Here is a 20,116-nt window from a genome sequence, read left to right as displayed (position 1 = left end):
CCCTCATAAACCATAAAACTACGTGTATAGCCTAACACAAAATCAAATAAATGGTGCTGCGCTCCCTTAAACCAATAAACTACGTGAATAAATTAATCCGTATAAAGTGCTAACAGATACTAGTACATAAAATACCAGTGAATAGACTCTGATTATCGTGACCAATCGTGATCGGTGATTAAAGTGTCTTGTGCAAGCAAAAATTGCAATATATAATATATATATGTGCAAAATCTGAAAAATCGCATCAACCAAAACAAAGTCGCATAAAAAACACACAGTGATGGTGATAAATACAAGCAAATTGATAGTAGGCAAAATAATATCTCACAGAGTGTATTTAAAATACCAAGAAAACTAGATAGTTGTGAATCACGCAGTGCAATTCAAACAAAGTAAATAAGTCTCTTAAGCTGCGAAATAAATTAAAAGTGACATGGGATCCATAAAGTGCTTCTCGTAGTAACAGGTGTCAACAAAACACAGGATGTGCACACTCTGGTGTCTCTTCAGTGTCCCGCACGTGACAGTTAAGGTGGCCCCTTACCTTACTGCTGTAAGGTAAACAGCATATAGAGACCACGGTCTCAGATGGTAAAAGCGGTGTGCCCTTAATTCCAAATGGGAGGTCTTATCCCCACACGTGCGTTGTCACGTGCGGGACACTGAAGAGACACCAGAGTGTGCACATCCTGTGTTTTGTTGACACCTGTTACTACGAGAAGCACTTTATGGATCCCATGTCACTTTTAATTTATTTCGCAGCTTAAGAGACTTATTTACTTTGTTTGAATTGCACTGCGTGATTCACAACTATCTAGTTTTCTTGGTATTTTAAATACACTCTGAGATATTATTTTGCCTACTATCAATTTGCTTGTATTTATCACCATCACCGTGTGTTTTTTATGCGACTTTGTTTTGGTTGATGCGATTTTTCAGATTTTGCACATATATACATTATATATTGTAATTTTTGCTTGCACAAGACACTTTAATCACCGATCACGATTGGTCACGATAATTAGAGTCTATTCACTGGTATTTTATGTACTATTATCTGTTAGCACTTTATACGGATTAATTTATTCATGTAGTTTATTGGTTTAAGGGAGCGCAGCACCATTTATTTGATTTTGTGTTATACTTTTAAGTGGTAGGGTCTATACCTCTGTCAGTGCTCTGCTGCAACCCAAATTTGGTTTTAGGTAGATTATATTTACGATAGCGCAGGGATACTTTTACTGTCATTCAACTTACGTGTATAGCCTGTGGCCCTGTCACAGAGCTTATACACCTTGACCTCGTATCTGGAACGCTTGTTGGGAATGTATTGTTTGAATGACAAGCGACCAGAAAACTTAATCAGGGACTCATCAACGCAGACAATTTGATGGGGAGTAAACAAGTCTGCAAAACATTGGTTGAAGTGGTTTATGAGGGGCCGAATTTTGTAGAGCCGATCATATGCAGGGTCTCCACGAGGACGACAGAGTTCATTGTCGCTGAAGTGCATGAACCGCAAAATCTGCTCGTATCGTGCCCTGGACATGGAAGCAGAGAACACGCGCAGTTGGTGAACTGGGTCAGTGGACCAATATGACCGCAACTCACTCTTTTTGGTTATGCCCATGTTGAGGGAGAGGCCCAGAAAGATCTTAAATTCGGAAACGGTAATTGGTTTCCAATGTCTGGCAAGGGCGGACCGGGGAACAGTGGCGATGTGTTGACCAGCGTACAAATTGCTTTTTTCCACAATAGATCTATAGAGTCCTTGGTTAAAAAACAGTGAGTAAAAATCAAGTGGCGTAAAATCAACTGTTTCCACGTTAATGCCAGGTTGGCCAGTGAATGGGGGAAGTACGGGTTCTGCAGAAGTGGTGGGCACCCAATCAGGATTGGCGAATTCTGCAGGAAGGGCACTATGCGTACGACGGGTCTGTCTTTGTCTTTGTCTTGGTGGCAGCAGGACACTACTTGTGCTTGCCACCTCGCCAGCTTGAACTGCACTTATGGGACTCGCCACGTCACCACGTGCTACTGCAGTGCTGGATGTACGTCCAGGGTGTACTAGGCCGCTGGTGCTTGCCAGTTCACCAGAAGGATGAGCGGCTCTAGTAAGTTTCTGCTCCATACGAGGGACCTGCGGTTCCTGCACCTGAACAACAGAAAACATTCGGGATCGGGTACACCTGCCCTTAACAGGGACCTCATCTCCGTCGCCAGAGCTATCTGTCATGGAGCCGCTGTCCTCTACAGGATCGTATTCTGAGCCTAAATCTGACAGATGAGTGACTTCCTCTTCACTATCTGTCATGCTCAGAAACATGTAGGCCTCTTCACTAGTGTACCTTCGCTTTGCCATTTTGGGCTCTAAATTTAGGGGTACACTAGTGAGACTCACAGGTAAAAAAGCACCTAGGCTGTCAGCAACTGTATCAAAACGCTACAAAAAAAAACTGTTAGCGATCGCAGGGATCAGGCCTGAGTCTGCGAACGCTGCAGTTATGTGTGTTGTGTTTTGTAAGTGACAGTGATCGATCGATACTGCACTTGGATGGGCTGGGCTGGGCTTGGCGGAGGGGCTAAACGCAGGTGCTAGCAGGTATCTGGGCTGATCCCGCTAACAATGCGTTTTGGAAAACCTAAACTGCTGGTGACGCTAATATAGATCTGATCAGATACTATATTACTAAGGGAGGTGTATGCTTTGCGCGTGGGTGTTAGCGGTACTGGCACTAACCTGACGCTGCCTGGGGCGACGCAGACCTTATCTGACCCTCAAACTTATATCACCCGCTGGGTGATCAGGGGGCTAAACCTTTATTAGGTAATAAATGGCGGGTGCCCTGAAACTATAAAAAAATAATTAACCAACCAGCGTCACCTGTAACAGTTATATGGTGATCACTGGTGAAAGGGTTAACTAGGGGGCAATCAGGGGGCTTTATGCGGTAGTATATGGGGGTCCCTGACGCTATAAAAAGCTGCGGCGAACCTAAATACCTACCTGCCTAACTAGCGTCACCTGTGACACTAATACAGCGATCAGAAAAACGATCGCTTATTAGTGCCACTGGCAACGGGGGGTGATCACGGGGTTAAACCTTTATTGGGGGGGGTTAGGGGGGTACCCTAGAGCTAAAGGGGGCTAACCCTAACTGCCCTAACAGTTATTGCAGTCACAAATGACACCAATGCAATAATAAAAAAAAAGAAATGCAATTGGTGTCACTGTGACTGGGGGCGCAGGGGTGATTGGGGGGGTGATCAGGGGGGGTGAAGGGGGGGTGAAAGTGTGCCTGGCATGTTCTACTGTGTAGTGTAGTGTTCGGTGCAACTCACTGATCCTCTCTCCTCGGTGCCTGAATGAAAAAGACACGAGGAGAGATTACATCACTTCCTCTGCCTGTGTTTACATTACAGGAGAGGAAATGATGTAATGCTGCCATTTCATTCGTCAGGAGCGATCGCGAGGGGGTGGCCATGAATGAATGGCCGCCCCCTCATCCCGGATCGCTCCTGCACGGAATCCGACCGCCGCTGCCACCGGGGGGGGGGGCTCGATCGGGCCCCCCACCCGCGGGAAGGCATGGGCGTACCTGTACGCCAATATGCCTGCCCGTGCCATTCTGTCGACGTACATCGTCGCGCGGCGGTCGGCAACTGGTTAATGAGATCTCACAAAAGTATATATATATATCGTTTATAATTGTTTTATCAAAATTCATTGTCCTGTCATTCTATGTTGGGATGACAGTACAATTACTGTAATCACCTGTTTACCAATATATGCAGTAAAATATACTTTGGTTAAGTACCCCGTTGTGTGGAGTATTGTTTTCTCCCAGCAGGTGGAGCCAGTGGATCCTGAGAGGACAATACAGGTATATTGTGTTATATTATATTGTACTGTATTGTATTGCACCACAGCTGTGTCAAGGGGACTGAGGCAAATTAGTGGGGTTTATTAGCAGAGTGCAGGCCCAAATCGAACCAGCAACTCCTTCGGGGAGTCAGTGCTATACATGGGGGCTTGTCCAGGATCCTGTCACTCTTCAAGCAAGCCCGTCCCCTTGGTACCAATATGGACCCCATCACAGTGGTTCAATGGTGCTAAGCAGAAGGCACACGCTCAGAAGCGAGCATGGCCATTAAGCTCCCAGGGGAAGACTGGGGAGAAAAACAAGTTAAAGAAATTGTACAGGCCTTGTCCCCAGACAGAAAGGCCTATGTGGTCACAGTAAGGCCAGACTAATAGAGTGGAAGAAAGGTGTCCCTAAGAATTTCCAAGGCACCAGTGTGAAGCTGCCTGACAGAAACAAATTTTCAGTCAGTTCCAACCAGGTGAAGTCAATGAAAGCAAAAGTTCCCTCTCGGTCGCACTCAACCACGATTGAGCCAGAGCTTCTTACTGCTCTAGGGGACTTTGTGATGAAGTGCCAGAAGGGAAACCCTGCATACCTTGGAAATTCCTACCAGAAACTCAGTATTTTCTCAGGAAGGCAACCCATACCCCCGGAGAAAAGAAACTTTGAGGAATGGTTGGAGCAGACCACACAAGCCCTGGATGAGTGGGACATCCCTGAAACACACAAAAAACAAAGGATTGCAGAGAGCCTGAGAGGGACTGCTTTGGAAGCTATCCAAAATCTAAAGCTCAGCAAGCAGAACTGTGTGAATCAGGACTATTTAGAAATCCTGCAGGATTTGTTCGGGCAGACAGAGAAGGACAAGCAAGACAAGCAACACGCAAGAGAAAAGCTGTCAGGTTACATGAGGCGATTAGACAAAGTCCTACATAAGATCTTGCTAAAGAAAGGACTAGACCCCCGAGAAGCGGATGAAACAAGAGCAAAGTAAGTCCTGAAGGGTGTACAACCATTGGACTCCATCATGCTCCAGTTATGGGCCCGTCAAGATGGTGGCATCCTAAAGTACCCGGATCTGATCAGAACTGTCCGGGAAGAGTAGGCCATTCTTGAAAGGAAAAAGTCCAAGGCCAAAGTCAGTGGTTGAAATCAGGATGGCTAGTGCCACTAGTGCTGACCATCAGATCGAACTTCTTTAGACTCAGGTGGCACAGTTAATGGAAATGATGGCTCTGTTGACTGCCAGGCACACCATTCCCTCCGATAGAGGGGTTCCAGTGCCAAAAGAACTGACAAGTCCCACAGTGGTAGAAGAACTCAGGACCTGTTTCAACTGTGGAGGGGTCAGACATCTCAGGCAAGTGTGCCCAAGCCCAAGAATGGGTAAAAAATCCCAAAAGCCGGCTTTAAACTTCAGAGGGCCCCAGTGAAGGAGTCAGCTGGGCGCCCTACTACCATAGATAACTCCAAATCAACCCGTATGTACCAGACCCCTGGGACTGCAGTCAAGTCAAGATGGAAGAAGGAGAGGCTACAAAAGCCAACTGCAAAGGTACAAGCCACTTAGCAGGCCAAAAGTCCCACTTCCTGTGGATTTCCTCCCAAGTTAATGGGGCCCTCTCCAATTGTCTCCATCCAGATAGAGGGGATATAAACAAAAGCCTTGCTGGACACTGGAGCTCGAGTGACATTGATCTACAGGGACTTCTATGACAAACATCTCAAGCACCTGCCATTACAAAAGCTGGAGGAGCTGGAAATATGGGGGATTAGGGACCCAGAACTTCCCATATGACGGTTACCTGCCTGTCAGGCTCACTTTCGACCCGAGTACACCAGGGGAAGGCGGAAACCTTTGACACCTTGGCAGTTGTGTGCCCTCGCCCTCCAGGAGCTGACAAAAGTTCCCTTGTCATTGGAACGAAAACTGACTTAGTGAGAAGACTACTTGCACTGCTTGTACTGCAGAAAAGGACCCTCCCTACAAAATACACCCAATGCTAGCCCAGGTGTACTGAGACCTTAAGCAAGAAGAGAAGGCCCCAGAAGAGGGAGTGGGAGAAATCTGGCTTTTGGACAAGAAAGAGAGACTGGTCCAGCCAGGTGAAGTAGTCTGCCTGAGAGTCTCCATCAAGTTAAGCTGCAAAAAGCCGGGACCCTTCATTGTCCTTGAGACTCCAAGCCAGGAAGAGCATAAAAGATTGGAACTTATCCCTGAAGTATTGCCAACCAAGGCATTGAAGAGGAACCACGGCAAGATCTCGGTCAGTGTCTGCAACGCAGCAGCTGTGCCAGTGAGGGTGCCAGCCAGAATACTATTAGGACAGGTCAGCCCAGCAACCCCAGTCTCTCCATGTGGCTCAATGGGAGAACAAGCCAGAGAAACTCTCCAGGAAGAATTCTCCCTGGATTGAGAGAGTTAAAGCCCAACTCCTGAGATGGAAGTCAGCTTTCTCTAAAAGTGAGTTTGATGTGGGACTGGCGAAGAGTGCGACCCACCATATTTGGCTGGAAGAAGACAAGCCCTTTCGGGAGAGAGTCTGAAAAATCCCACTGGGGGATCTTGAAGACTTGAGGGACTAGCTGGCTGAACTCAAAAGGGCGGGCATTATCACAGAGTCCCAGAGTCCTTACGCCTCTCCAATAGTGGTGGTAAGGAAGAAGAACGGGTCCCTACGGCTGTGCATTGATTATAGGACCCTGAACCGGAGGACCATTCCTGACCAGTACACCACATCTCGGATAGACAATGCCTTACAGAGCCTGTGGGGGGCGAAGTGGTTCAGTGTGCTGGACCTAAAAAGCGGGTACTATCAGATCCCCATGTGTCCTGAAGATAGGGAAAAAACGCTTTTATCACTCCTGTGGGCTTCCTGTCTCTTGTAATTTTTAACACTTTTGTTACTTTTTTGGTGAAATGGTAGAGGTACTTTTGTACCCCCCTTACCGCTTCACACAGGGGGGAGGCCAGGATTTGGGGTCTCCTTGTTAAAGGGGGCTTCCAGATTCCAATAAGCCCCCTGCCCGCAGACCCCCACAACCACCGGCCAGGGTTGTGGGGATGAGGCCCTTGTCCTCATCAACATGGGGACAAGGTGCTTTGGGGGGGACCCCAAAGCATCCTCCCAATGTTGAGGGCATGTGGCCTGGTACGGTTCAGGAGGGGGAAGCTCTCTCGTTCCTCCCTCTTTTCCTGCGGCCTGCCAGGTTGCGTGCTTGGATAAGGGCCTGGTATGGATTTGGAGGGGGACCCCCACGCCATTTTTTTTTGGCTGTGGGGTTCACCTTAAAATCCATGCCAGACCTGAAGGGCCTGGTATGCTCCTGGAGGGGAGCCCATGCCCTTTTTTTTAAAAGTTAAAGTCACCTGGCCTGGGGGAAACTTAAAGTTGTGTTGTAAGTCGCCCCAAGTCCCGCTGTGATTCACACGCTGGAAGTCGTGTTGCCCCTGTGTGAATGGACTTTTAATGATACACCGTGCGCTATTATCAATTGCGCCTGCATATTATGTGTTGCGCTTATGCGTGCGCTGGTTCATACGCTCACTTGATAATTTATCTGGCGCACAAATGGAGGTATGAACCGGCGCAGCGCATTCATCTTAGTAAATCAGCCCCATTGTGTCTGAAGAGGGAGTGGCAACAGATCCTGAGAAATTGAAAGCTGTCACTTCTTGGCCCAGACCTACAAATGTGACTGAACTCAGATAAAAACGAAAAAAATGCTTCGCTTATCTAAACACCCAACCACCAAATATTGTTCTAAATATTGTAAAGATGCAATTATTACGATGTGACACACATCAAAAGTAAGCATAAAACACGAATATAACTGCGCTACCCCACAAATTTGACCTAACAAATGATTCGCATATACATTACCATGGACCTGGGATCCCCAGTAACGGTTCTCATACACATCAAAAGAAATATCAGAAAAAAATATTCAATATAAACACCATGTGACTAGTGTTGAATAAATAACTAATTAAAAAATGACAAAAATACATATATATTCAATGATAAAAAAAAACCTGCAATCCTAATAAAAAATATCAAATAGATAAATAAATAAATGAATTCATTATAAAATATCAAATGAGTAAATAAATAAAGTGCTTCAAAAGAAAAAAGTGCAGCAATTCATAGAACTACACAAATAAATTAATATGCTCAATAAAGTGCTCAAAAGGAAAGAAAAGTGCAAGCAGTCCATAGAGTTGAAAATTGATTCTTCCAACGGGATTCCATATGGAGACAGACTTCCTTCACCACCAATGTGCTGATAAATAGACCAAATGCACACTTACCAGAGCAAAAAAAGAGTCCAGGCTTATAACACATATCATGTAAAGACCATAGGAATGGAACAGCAACAGCCCCCTCCAAAAACAACCTCCACTGATGGGATCACTCAGATTTTTAGTACACTCTGGAATATCAGGAATTTTCGGGATGGCCTGGATATAGAACTCTAAATTCTCAATGAATTTAACAGCGAGGGGTAAAAGTTCAGCAGCAAACCTGTGATATGATGTGATATGGGCACGTTTTCCTGGCATAGTGGTTTAGCCAGCCTTTGTCTCAGACTACGTTTCTCTCACAAAACTGCCTCCAAGTGGCTGTTTAGTGTTTGCAGGGCCTCACATTTCTGACTGAGGAAAAAGGGATGAGCTATATCAGCAGTCTCTTTCTCAAGCTTCAGCAATTCTAGCTCCAGACTCTTCTCTCTAATCTCAGCCTTGAGTGAAGAAATCCTCTCCAGCTCATCTACATGACTGAAGAATGAAGTCTCTTCCTGTGCGTGTTCGAGCAAGTCCTGCGTCAGCACTCCCAGACACCGCTCTATCAGAGAAGACACCGCAGTGGCCTGCATTGGAGCCCACAGATTGGTCTGGTGCATCTGGTGCAGATTGCGGCAGACTGCGGCGTCTTCTCTGATAGAGAGGTGTCTGGGAGCCGGAGTGCTGACACAGGACATGCTCGACCACGTACAGGAAGAGACTTCATTCTTCAGTCGTGTAGATGAGCTGGAGAGGATTTCTTCACTCAAGGCTGAGATTAGAGAGAAAAGTCTGGAGCTAGAATTGGTGAAGCTTGAGTTTGTGTGTGTATATATATATATATATATATATATATATATATATATATATATATATATATATTGTGAGGGGTTAGCTCGGCAGCGGGTGTGTGTAACCCCCTGGATGGGTTCACAACACAAAATCAGGCACAGCAGACAGCGTTGTAGGTGCAAAAAAACAAAAGATGCGGTTTATTTATGCTACATGCAGTGATACATATAACAGCCAAACAAAATAAAACATGAAAATAAATCCTGGTCAGCTTGACCTCTAACTACACACTTAGATTTCCCTGTCTAACAACTGAGAGCAGCCTTGTGCTGCCCCAGTCCCTGTCCCTGTCGTAGAGGTTTGCCACACAGGCGTTAACTCGCCGCACAGAACAGGTGTCACACTCCCCAGTCTATACAACACAAAAACTGGTTCCAGGATGGAGCATCTCCCTAAGCATGCTGGGGTTTTTTGTAGAGGTCTTAATGAGCCCACTTACTTCAGCTGGGCTCATTAACTCTTCCCTTCTAGTTGTACAAGTCTGCATAAAGCCTGAATCTAGGGCACACATATTTCCCATCCTGGATACAACCAGGTGATTTTACCTGCCTGCTGCCACATACCCCCCCCTCTTGTTTCAACCTTGGGGTTGTAACACAAGCAGTCAGACACGAATGTATCCGAGACAAAGCATCCACATTCCCCATTTTAACACCAGGGCGATGCTTAACTGTAAAGTTAAATTCCTGTAGGGCCAGGAACCACCTATTTACCCTTCTATTGGTCTCCTTGTTTTGAGACATCCACTTTAAAGGAGCGTGATCGGTCACCAGGTTTGGCGAATTCTGCAGGAAGGGCACTATGCGTACGACGGGTCTGTCTTTGTCTTTGTCTTGGTGGCAGCAGGACACTACTTGTGCTTGCCACCTCGCCAGCTTGAACTGCACTTATGGGACTCGCCACGTCACCACGTGCTACTGCAGTGCTGGATGTACGTCCAGGGTGTACTAGGCCGCTGGTGCTTGCCAGTTCACCAGAAGGATGAGCGGCTCTAGTAAGTTTCTGCTCCATACGAGGGACCTGCGGTTCCTGCACCTGAACAACAGAAAACATTCGGGATCGGGTACACCTGCCCTTAACAGGGACCTCATCTCCGTCGCCAGAGCTATCTGTCATGGAGCCGCTGTCCTCTACAGGATCGTATTCTGAGCCTAAATCTGACAGATGAGTGACTTCCTCTTCACTATCTGTCATGCTCAGAAACATGTAGGCCTCTTCACTAGTGTACCTTCGCTTTGCCATTTTGGGCTCTAAATTTAGGGGTACACTAGTGAGACTCACAGGTAAAAAAGCACCTAGGCTGTCAGCAACTGTATCAAAACGCTACAAAAAAAAACTGTTAGCGATCGCAGGGATCAGGCCTGAGTCTGCGAACGCTGCAGTTATGTGTGTTGTGTTTTGTAAGTGACAGTGATCGATCGATACTGCACTTGGATGGGCTGGGCTGGGCTTGGCGGAGGGGCTAAACGCAGGTGCTAGCAGGTATCTGGGCTGATCCCGCTAACAATGCGTTTTGGAAAACCTAAACTGCTGGTGACGCTAATATAGATCTGATCAGATACTATATTACTAAGGGAGGTGTATGCTTTGCGCGTGGGTGTTAGCGGTACTGGCACTAACCTGACGCTGCCTGGGGCGACGCAGACCTTATCTGACCCTCAAACTTATATCACCCGCTGGGTGATCAGGGGGCTAAACCTTTATTAGGTAATAAATGGCGGGTGCCCTGAAACTATAAAAAAATAATTAACCAACCAGCGTCACCTGTAACAGTTATATGGTGATCACTGGTGAAAGGGTTAACTAGGGGGCAATCAGGGGGCTTTATGCGGTAGTATATGGGGGTCCCTGACGCTATAAAAAGCTGCGGCGAACCTAAATACCTACCTGCCTAACTAGCGTCACCTGTGACACTAATACAGCGATCAGAAAAACGATCGCTTATTAGTGCCACTGGCAACGGGGGGTGATCACGGGGTTAAACCTTTATTGGGGGGGGTTAGGGGGGTACCCTAGAGCTAAAGGGGGCTAACCCTAACTGCCCTAACAGTTATTGCAGTCACAAATGACACCAATGCAATAATAAAAAAAAAGAAATGCAATTGGTGTCACTGTGACTGGGGGCGCAGGGGTGATTGGGGGGGTGATCAGGGGGGGTGAAGGGGGGGTGAAAGTGTGCCTGGCATGTTCTACTGTGTAGTGTAGTGTTCGGTGCAACTCACTGATCCTCTCTCCTCGGTGCCTGAATGAAAAAGACACGAGGAGAGATTACATCACTTCCTCTGCCTGTGTTTACATTACAGGAGAGGAAATGATGTAATGCTGCCATTTCATTCGTCAGGAGCGATCGCGAGGGGGTGGCCATGAATGAATGGCCGCCCCCTCATCCCGGATCGCTCCTGCACGGAATCCGACCGCCGCTGCCACCGGGGGGGGGGGCTCGATCGGGCCCCCCACCCGCGGGAAGGCATGGGCGTACCTGTACGCCAATATGCCTGCCCGTGCCATTCTGTCGACGTACATCGTCGCGCGGCGGTCGGCAACTGGTTAATGAGATCTCACAAAAGTATATATATATATCGTTTATAATTGTTTTATCAAAATTCATTGTCCTGTCATTCTATGTTGGGATGACAGTACAATTACTGTAATCACCTGTTTACCAATATATGCAGTAAAATATACTTTGGTTAAGTACCCCGTTGTGTGGAGTATTGTTTTCTCCCAGCAGGTGGAGCCAGTGGATCCTGAGAGGACAATACAGGTATATTGTGTTATATTATATTGTACTGTATTGTATTGCACCACAGCTGTGTCAAGGGGACTGAGGCAAATTAGTGGGGTTTATTAGCAGAGTGCAGGCCCAAATCGAACCAGCAACTCCTTCGGGGAGTCAGTGCTATACATGGGGGCTTGTCCAGGATCCTGTCACTCTTCAAGCAAGCCCGTCCCCTTGGTACCAATATGGACCCCATCACAGTGGTTCAATGGTGCTAAGCAGAAGGCACACGCTCAGAAGCGAGCATGGCCATTAAGCTCCCAGGGGAAGACTGGGGAGAAAAACAAGTTAAAGAAATTGTACAGGCCTTGTCCCCAGACAGAAAGGCCTATGTGGTCACAGTAAGGCCAGACTAATAGAGTGGAAGAAAGGTGTCCCTAAGAATTTCCAAGGCACCAGTGTGAAGCTGCCTGACAGAAACAAATTTTCAGTCAGTTCCAACCAGGTGAAGTCAATGAAAGCAAAAGTTCCCTCTCGGTCGCACTCAACCACGATTGAGCCAGAGCTTCTTACTGCTCTAGGGGACTTTGTGATGAAGTGCCAGAAGGGAAACCCTGCATACCTTGGAAATTCCTACCAGAAACTCAGTATTTTCTCAGGAAGGCAACCCATACCCCCGGAGAAAAGAAACTTTGAGGAATGGTTGGAGCAGACCACACAAGCCCTGGATGAGTGGGACATCCCTGAAACACACAAAAAACAAAGGATTGCAGAGAGCCTGAGAGGGACTGCTTTGGAAGCTATCCAAAATCTAAAGCTCAGCAAGCAGAACTGTGTGAATCAGGACTATTTAGAAATCCTGCAGGATTTGTTCGGGCAGACAGAGAAGGACAAGCAAGACAAGCAACACGCAAGAGAAAAGCTGTCAGGTTACATGAGGCGATTAGACAAAGTCCTACATAAGATCTTGCTAAAGAAAGGACTAGACCCCCGAGAAGCGGATGAAACAAGAGCAAAGTAAGTCCTGAAGGGTGTACAACCATTGGACTCCATCATGCTCCAGTTATGGGCCCGTCAAGATGGTGGCATCCTAAAGTACCCGGATCTGATCAGAACTGTCCGGGAAGAGTAGGCCATTCTTGAAAGGAAAAAGTCCAAGGCCAAAGTCAGTGGTTGAAATCAGGATGGCTAGTGCCACTAGTGCTGACCATCAGATCGAACTTCTTTAGACTCAGGTGGCACAGTTAATGGAAATGATGGCTCTGTTGACTGCCAGGCACACCATTCCCTCCGATAGAGGGGTTCCAGTGCCAAAAGAACTGACAAGTCCCACAGTGGTAGAAGAACTCAGGACCTGTTTCAACTGTGGAGGGGTCAGACATCTCAGGCAAGTGTGCCCAAGCCCAAGAATGGGTAAAAAATCCCAAAAGCCGGCTTTAAACTTCAGAGGGCCCCAGTGAAGGAGTCAGCTGGGCGCCCTACTACCATAGATAACTCCAAATCAACCCGTATGTACCAGACCCCTGGGACTGCAGTCAAGTCAAGATGGAAGAAGGAGAGGCTACAAAAGCCAACTGCAAAGGTACAAGCCACTTAGCAGGCCAAAAGTCCCACTTCCTGTGGATTTCCTCCCAAGTTAATGGGGCCCTCTCCAATTGTCTCCATCCAGATAGAGGGGATATAAACAAAAGCCTTGCTGGACACTGGAGCTCGAGTGACATTGATCTACAGGGACTTCTATGACAAACATCTCAAGCACCTGCCATTACAAAAGCTGGAGGAGCTGGAAATATGGGGGATTAGGGACCCAGAACTTCCCATATGACGGTTACCTGCCTGTCAGGCTCACTTTCGACCCGAGTACACCAGGGGAAGGCGGAAACCTTTGACACCTTGGCAGTTGTGTGCCCTCGCCCTCCAGGAGCTGACAAAAGTTCCCTTGTCATTGGAACGAAAACTGACTTAGTGAGAAGACTACTTGCACTGCTTGTACTGCAGAAAAGGACCCTCCCTACAAAATACACCCAATGCTAGCCCAGGTGTACTGAGACCTTAAGCAAGAAGAGAAGGCCCCAGAAGAGGGAGTGGGAGAAATCTGGCTTTTGGACAAGAAAGAGAGACTGGTCCAGCCAGGTGAAGTAGTCTGCCTGAAAGTCTCCATCAAGTTAAGCTGCAAAAAGCCGGGACCCTTCATTGTCCTTGAGACTCCAAGCCAGGAAGAGCATAAAAGATTGGAACTTATCCCTGAAGTATTGCCAACCAAGGCATTGAAGAGGAACCACGGCAAGATCTCGGTCAGTGTCTGCAACGCAGCAGCTGTGCCAGTGAGGGTGCCAGCCAGAATACTATTAGGACAGGTCAGCCCAGCAACCCCAGTCTCTCCATGTGGCTCAATGGGAGAACAAGCCAGAGAAACTCTCCAGGAAGAATTCTCCCTGGATTGAGAGAGTTAAAGCCCAACTCCTGAGATGGAAGTCAGCTTTCTCTAAAAGTGAGTTTGATGTGGGACTGGCGAAGAGTGCGACCCACCATATTTGGCTGGAAGAAGACAAGCCCTTTCGGGAGAGAGTCTGAAAAATCCCACTGGGGGATCTTGAAGACTTGAGGGACTAGCTGGCTGAACTCAAAAGGGTGGGCATTATCACAGAGTCCCAGAGTCCTTACGCCTCTCCAATAGTGGTGGTAAGGAAGAAGAACGGGTCCCTACGGCTGTGCATTGATTATAGGACCCTGAACCGGAGGACCATTCCTGACCAGTACACCACATCTCGGATAGACAATGCCTTACAGAGCCTGTGGGGGGCGAAGTGGTTCAGTGTGCTGGACCTAAAAAGCGGGTACTATCAGATCCCCATGTGTCCTGAAGATAGGGAAAAAACGCTTTTATCACTCCTGTGGGCTTCCTGTCTCTTGTAATTTTTAACACTTTTGTTACTTTTTTGGTGAAATGGTAGAGGTACTTTTGTACCCCCCTTACCGCTTCACACAGGGGGGAGGCCAGGATTTGGGGTCTCCTTGTTAAAGGGGGCTTCCAGATTCCAATAAGCCCCCTGCCCGCAGACCCCCACAACCACCGGCCAGGGTTGTGGGGATGAGGCCCTTGTCCTCATCAACATGGGGACAAGGTGCTTTGGGGGGGACCCCAAAGCATCCTCCCAATGTTGAGGGCATGTGGCCTGGTACGGTTCAGGAGGGGGAAGCTCTCTCGTTCCTCCCTCTTTTCCTGCGGCCTGCCAGGTTGCGTGCTTGGATAAGGGCCTGGTATGGATTTGGAGGGGGACCCCCACGCCATTTTTTTTTGGCTGTGGGGTTCACCTTAAAATCCATGCCAGACCTGAAGGGCCTGGTATGCTCCTGGAGGGGAGCCCATGCCCTTTTTTTTAAAAGTTAAAGTCACCTGGCCTGGGGGAAACTTAAAGTTGTGTTGTAAGTCGCCCCAAGTCCCGCTGTGATTCACACGCTGGAAGTCGTGTTGCCCCTGTGTGAATGGACTTTTAATGATACACCGTGCGCTATTATCAATTGCGCCTGCATATTATGTGTTGCGCTTATGCGTGCGCTGGTTCATACGCTCACTTGATAATTTATCTGGCGCACAAATGGAGGTATGAACCGGCGCAGCGCATTCATCTTAGTAAATCAGCCCCATTGTGTCTGAAGAGGGAGTGGCAACAGATCCTGAGAAATTGAAAGCTGTCACTTCTTGGCCCAGACCTACAAATGTGACTGAACTCAGATAAAAACGAAAAAAATGCTTCGCTTATCTAAACACCCAACCACCAAATATTGTTCTAAATATTGTAAAGATGCAATTATTACGATGTGACACACATCAAAAGTAAGCATAAAACACGAATATAACTGCGCTACCCCACAAATTTGACCTAACAAATGATTCGCATATACATTACCATGGACCTGGGATCCCCAGTAACGGTTCTCATACACATCAAAAGAAATATCAGAAAAAAATATTCAATATAAACACCATGTGACTAGTGTTGAATAAATAACTAATTAAAAAATGACAAAAATACATATATATTCAATGATAAAAAAAAACCTGCAATCCTAATAAAAAATATCAAATAGATAAATAAATAAATGAATTCATTATAAAATATCAAATGAGTAAATAAATAAAGTGCTTCAAAAGAAAAAAGTGCAGCAATTCATAGAACTACACAAATAAATTAATATGCTCAATAAAGTGCTCAAAAGGAAAGAAAAGTGCAAGCAGTCCATAGAGTTGAAAATTGATTCTTCCAACGGGATTCCATATGGAGACAGACTTCCTTCACCACCAATGTGCTGATAAATAGACCAAATGCACACTTACCAGAGCAAAAAAAGAGTCCAGGCTTATAACACATATCATGTAAAGACCATAGGAATGGAACAGCAACAGCCCCCTCCAAAAACAACCTCCACTGATGGGATCACTCAGATTTTTAGTACACTCTGGAATATCAGGAATTTTCGGGATGGCCTGGATATAGAACTCTAAATTCTCAATGAATTTAACAGCGAGGGGTAAAAGTTCAGCAGCAAACCTGTGATATGATGTGATATGGGCACGTTTTCCTGGCATAGTGGTTTAGCCAGCCTTTGTCTCAGACTACGTTTCTCTCACAAAACTGCCTCCAAGTGGCTGTTTAGTGTTTGCAGGGCCTCACATTTCTGACTGAGGAAAAAGGGATGAGCTATATCAGCAGTCTCTTTCTCAAGCTTCAGCAATTCTAGCTCCAGACTCTTCTCTCTAATCTCAGCCTTGAGTGAAGAAATCCTCTCCAGCTCATCTACATGACTGAAGAATGAAGTCTCTTCCTGTGCGTGTTCGAGCAAGTCCTGCGTCAGCACTCCCAGACACCGCTCTATCAGAGAAGACACCGCAGTGGCCTGCATTGGAGCCCACAGATTGGTCTGGTGCATCTGGTGCAGATTGCGGCAGACTGCGGCGTCTTCTCTGATAGAGAGGTGTCTGGGAGCCGGAGTGCTGACACAGGACATGCTCGACCACGTACAGGAAGAGACTTCATTCTTCAGTCGTGTAGATGAGCTGGAGAGGATTTCTTCACTCAAGGCTGAGATTAGAGAGAAAAGTCTGGAGCTAGAATTGGTGAAGCTTGAGTTTGTGTGTGTATATATATATATATATATATATATATATATATATATATATATATATATATATTGTGAGGGGTTAGCTCGGCAGCGGGTGTGTGTAACCCCCTGGATGGGTTCACAACACAAAATCAGGCACAGCAGACAGCGTTGTAGGTGCAAAAAAACAAAAGATGCGGTTTATTTATGCTACATGCAGTGATACATATAACAGCCAAACAAAATAAAACATGAAAATAAATCCTGGTCAGCTTGACCTCTAACTACACACTTAGATTTCCCTGTCTAACAACTGAGAGCAGCCCCAGTCCCTGTCCCTGTCGTAGAGGTTTGCCACACAGGCGTTAACTCGCCGCACAGAACAGGTGTCACACTCCCCAGTCTATACAACACAAAAACTGGTTCCAGGATGGAGCATCTCCCTAAGCATGCTGGGGTTTTTTGTAGAGGTCTTAATGAGCCCACTTACTTCAGCTGGGCTCATTAACTCTTCCCTTCTAGTTGTACAAGTCTGCATAAAGCCTGAATCTAGGGCACACATATTTCCCATCCTGGATACAACCAGGTGATTTTACCTGCCTGCTGCCACATACCCCCCCCTCTTGTTTCAACCTTGGGGTTGTAACACAAGCAGTCAGACACGAATGTATCCGAGACAAAGCATCCACATTCCCCATTTTAACACCAGGGCGATGCTTAACTGTAAAGTTAAATTCCTGTAGGGCCAGGAACCACCTATTTACCCTTCTATTGGTCTCCTTGTTTTGAGACATCCACTTTAAAGGAGCGTGATCGGTCACCAGGTCAAAGTGTCTACCTAGCAGATAGTACCGAAGGGAATCTAGAGCCCACTTCACTGCTAAACATTCCTTCTCAATCGTGGCGTAATTTACCTCATGGGACTTCAACTTCCTGCTGAGGTAAATGACTGGGTGCTCTTCCCTGTTCCAGACCTGGGATAACACTGCTCCTAACCCAACGTCTGATGCATCAGTTTGTACCACAAAGTCCTTAGAGAAGTCTGGTGAGTACAACACTGGCTGGCTACATAAGGCTGTTTTTAAGGACTGAAATGCTTCTTCAGCCTCTGGGGACCATTTAACCATGACCGACTCTTTCCCTTTTGTCAGGTTGGTGAGAGGCACCGCCTGAGAAGCAAAATGGGGAATGAATCGTCGATAATAGCCAGCGATTCCCAGAAAGGCTCGTACCTGTTTCTTGCTGTTGGGACGTGGCAAACTCTGTATGGCCTCGACTTTATTGACTTGGGGTTTTATCACCCCCCTCCCAATAGTGTACCCAAGATATTTGGCCTCCTCCTGTCCAATGGTACACTTCTTTGGATTGGCCGTAAACCCAGCTTCCCGGATAGAGTCTAGGACTGCTTGTACTTTTGGCAAATGTGAGACCCAGTCTGTGCTATGGATAATCACATCATCCAGGTAAGCTGCAGCATATTTCTGATGGGGCCTCAGAATCTTATCCATTTTTCGCTGGAACGTTGCCGGTGCATTCTGTAACCCAAACGGCATTCTCTTATATTGGAATGCCCCATCTGGGGTTACAAACGCAGTTTTCTCCTTGGCCGACTCGGCCAGGGGAATTTTCCAATACCCTTTGGTGAGATCAACTCATCTATACGCGGCATGGGGTAGGTGTCAAATTTTGTAACTTTATTCAATTGTCGAAAATCGTTACAAAACCGCCAGCTCCCATCAGGTTTGGGCACTAGTACGATAGGACTGGACCAGTCACTCTGGGACTCCTCTATCACACCCAATTCCAGCATCCTTTGAACCTCCCCACGTATTGCCTCCCGTCGGGCCTCTGGTATTCTATAAGGTTTTAGTTTTACCCTTTCTCCTGGCGGGGTGATAATGTCATGCTCTACGCCAGATGTTTGTCCCGGCAGCTCAGAGAAAATCTCTTTGTTACGAAGTACAAACTCTTTAACCTCCTGTTGTTGGGCTTTCGATAAGGTGTCTGCTATTCCAACCTCAGGAACTAAGCAATTAGGCTGTGCTTGTGACAAAGTCTCTGCGACTAGGGATTCCCTAACCCTCCAGGCTTTCAGCAGATTGACATGATAGATCTGCTCCGGCTTTCGCCTTCCTGGCTGTCTAACCCTGTAGTTCACCTCACTAATTTTTTCAATTACTTCGTATGGACCTTGCCATTTGGCCAGAAATTTGCTTTCAACCGTAGGGACTAGCACCAAGACCCTATCCCCCGGGGAAAAAGTATGGGTCTTGGCCCCACGGTTGTACACTCTCTGCTGTGCTAACTGCGCTTGGGTCAAATGTTCCTTTACGATTGGCATTACCTGTGCAATTCTATCTTGCATCAGGGCGACATGCTCAATCACGCTCCTGTGAGGAGAACTCTAATTTTCCCAAGTTTCCTTGGCGATATCCAGCAGCCCTCTTGGGTGTCTCCCATAGAGCAACTCGAAGGGTGAGAAACCCGTAGAGGATTGGGGTACCTCCCTAATGGCAAACATCAGGTAGGGTATTAGACAGTCCCAATTCTTTCCATCTCTATCCACCACCTTCTTTAACATTTGTTTTAGGGTTTTGTTGAATCTTTCAACCAACCCATCTGTTTGGGGGTGATACACAGATGTACGCAATTGTGTCACTTTGTACAACTTGCATAGTTCCTTCATAACCCTGGACATAAAGGGTGTACCTTGGTCCGTAAGCAGTTCCTTACAAATACCCACGCGGCTAAAAACAAGAGATAGCTCTTTGGCTATGGTTTTGGCCGAGGTATTTCGAAGAGGAATTGCTTCCGGATAACGGGTGGCATAGTCCAATATAACCAAAATGTACTGATGCCCCCTGGCGGACTTCATTATCGGACCTACCAAATCCATTGCGATCCTTTCAAAGGGGACCTCAATGATAGGAAGAGGTACCAGCGGGTTACGGAAATGTGGCATAGGTGCCGACTTCTGACACACCGGGCAGGAGGAACAATAATTTTCTATTTCCTTCATGACCCCAGGCCAATAGAATCTCTGCAATATCCTCTCTCTGGTTTTCTCTGTCCCCAGATGACCTCCCAGAAGGTGCCCATGGGCCAATTCTAACACTAACTTCCTGTAAGGTTTGGGCACCACAAGTTGCTCAATGGTTTCTTCTGCCCTTTGAGCCACTCGATACAGCAGGTCCCTTTCCATAGTGAAGTACGGATAAGTGCAGGTCTTATCTGGGTTCACTAACTCACCATCTATTTTCACCACATTTTCCCGTGCCTTTATTAGGG

The 20,116-nt window shown here is 46.8% G+C and overlaps 2 pseudogenes; both read right to left on the bottom strand.

The window, feature by feature from the left end:
- Positions 1-8,139: 8,139 nt before the first annotated feature.
- LOC143975846 (HAUS augmin-like complex subunit 2 pseudogene) lies at positions 8,140-8,852 on the bottom strand (annotated as a pseudogene).
- Positions 8,853-16,022: 7,170 nt separating this feature from the next.
- Positions 16,023-16,735, bottom strand: LOC143975845 (HAUS augmin-like complex subunit 2 pseudogene; annotated as a pseudogene).
- Positions 16,736-20,116: the final 3,381 nt, after the last annotated feature.

Source organism: Lithobates pipiens, unplaced genomic scaffold (assembly GCF_037356315.1).
Source record: "Lithobates pipiens isolate NorthernLeopardFrog02 unplaced genomic scaffold, aLitPip1_a1.2 Scaffold_13, whole genome shotgun sequence".
NCBI classification, from domain to species: Eukaryota; Metazoa; Chordata; class Amphibia; order Anura; family Ranidae; genus Lithobates; species Lithobates pipiens.
This window is presented reverse-complemented; position numbering and strand designations above follow the sequence as displayed.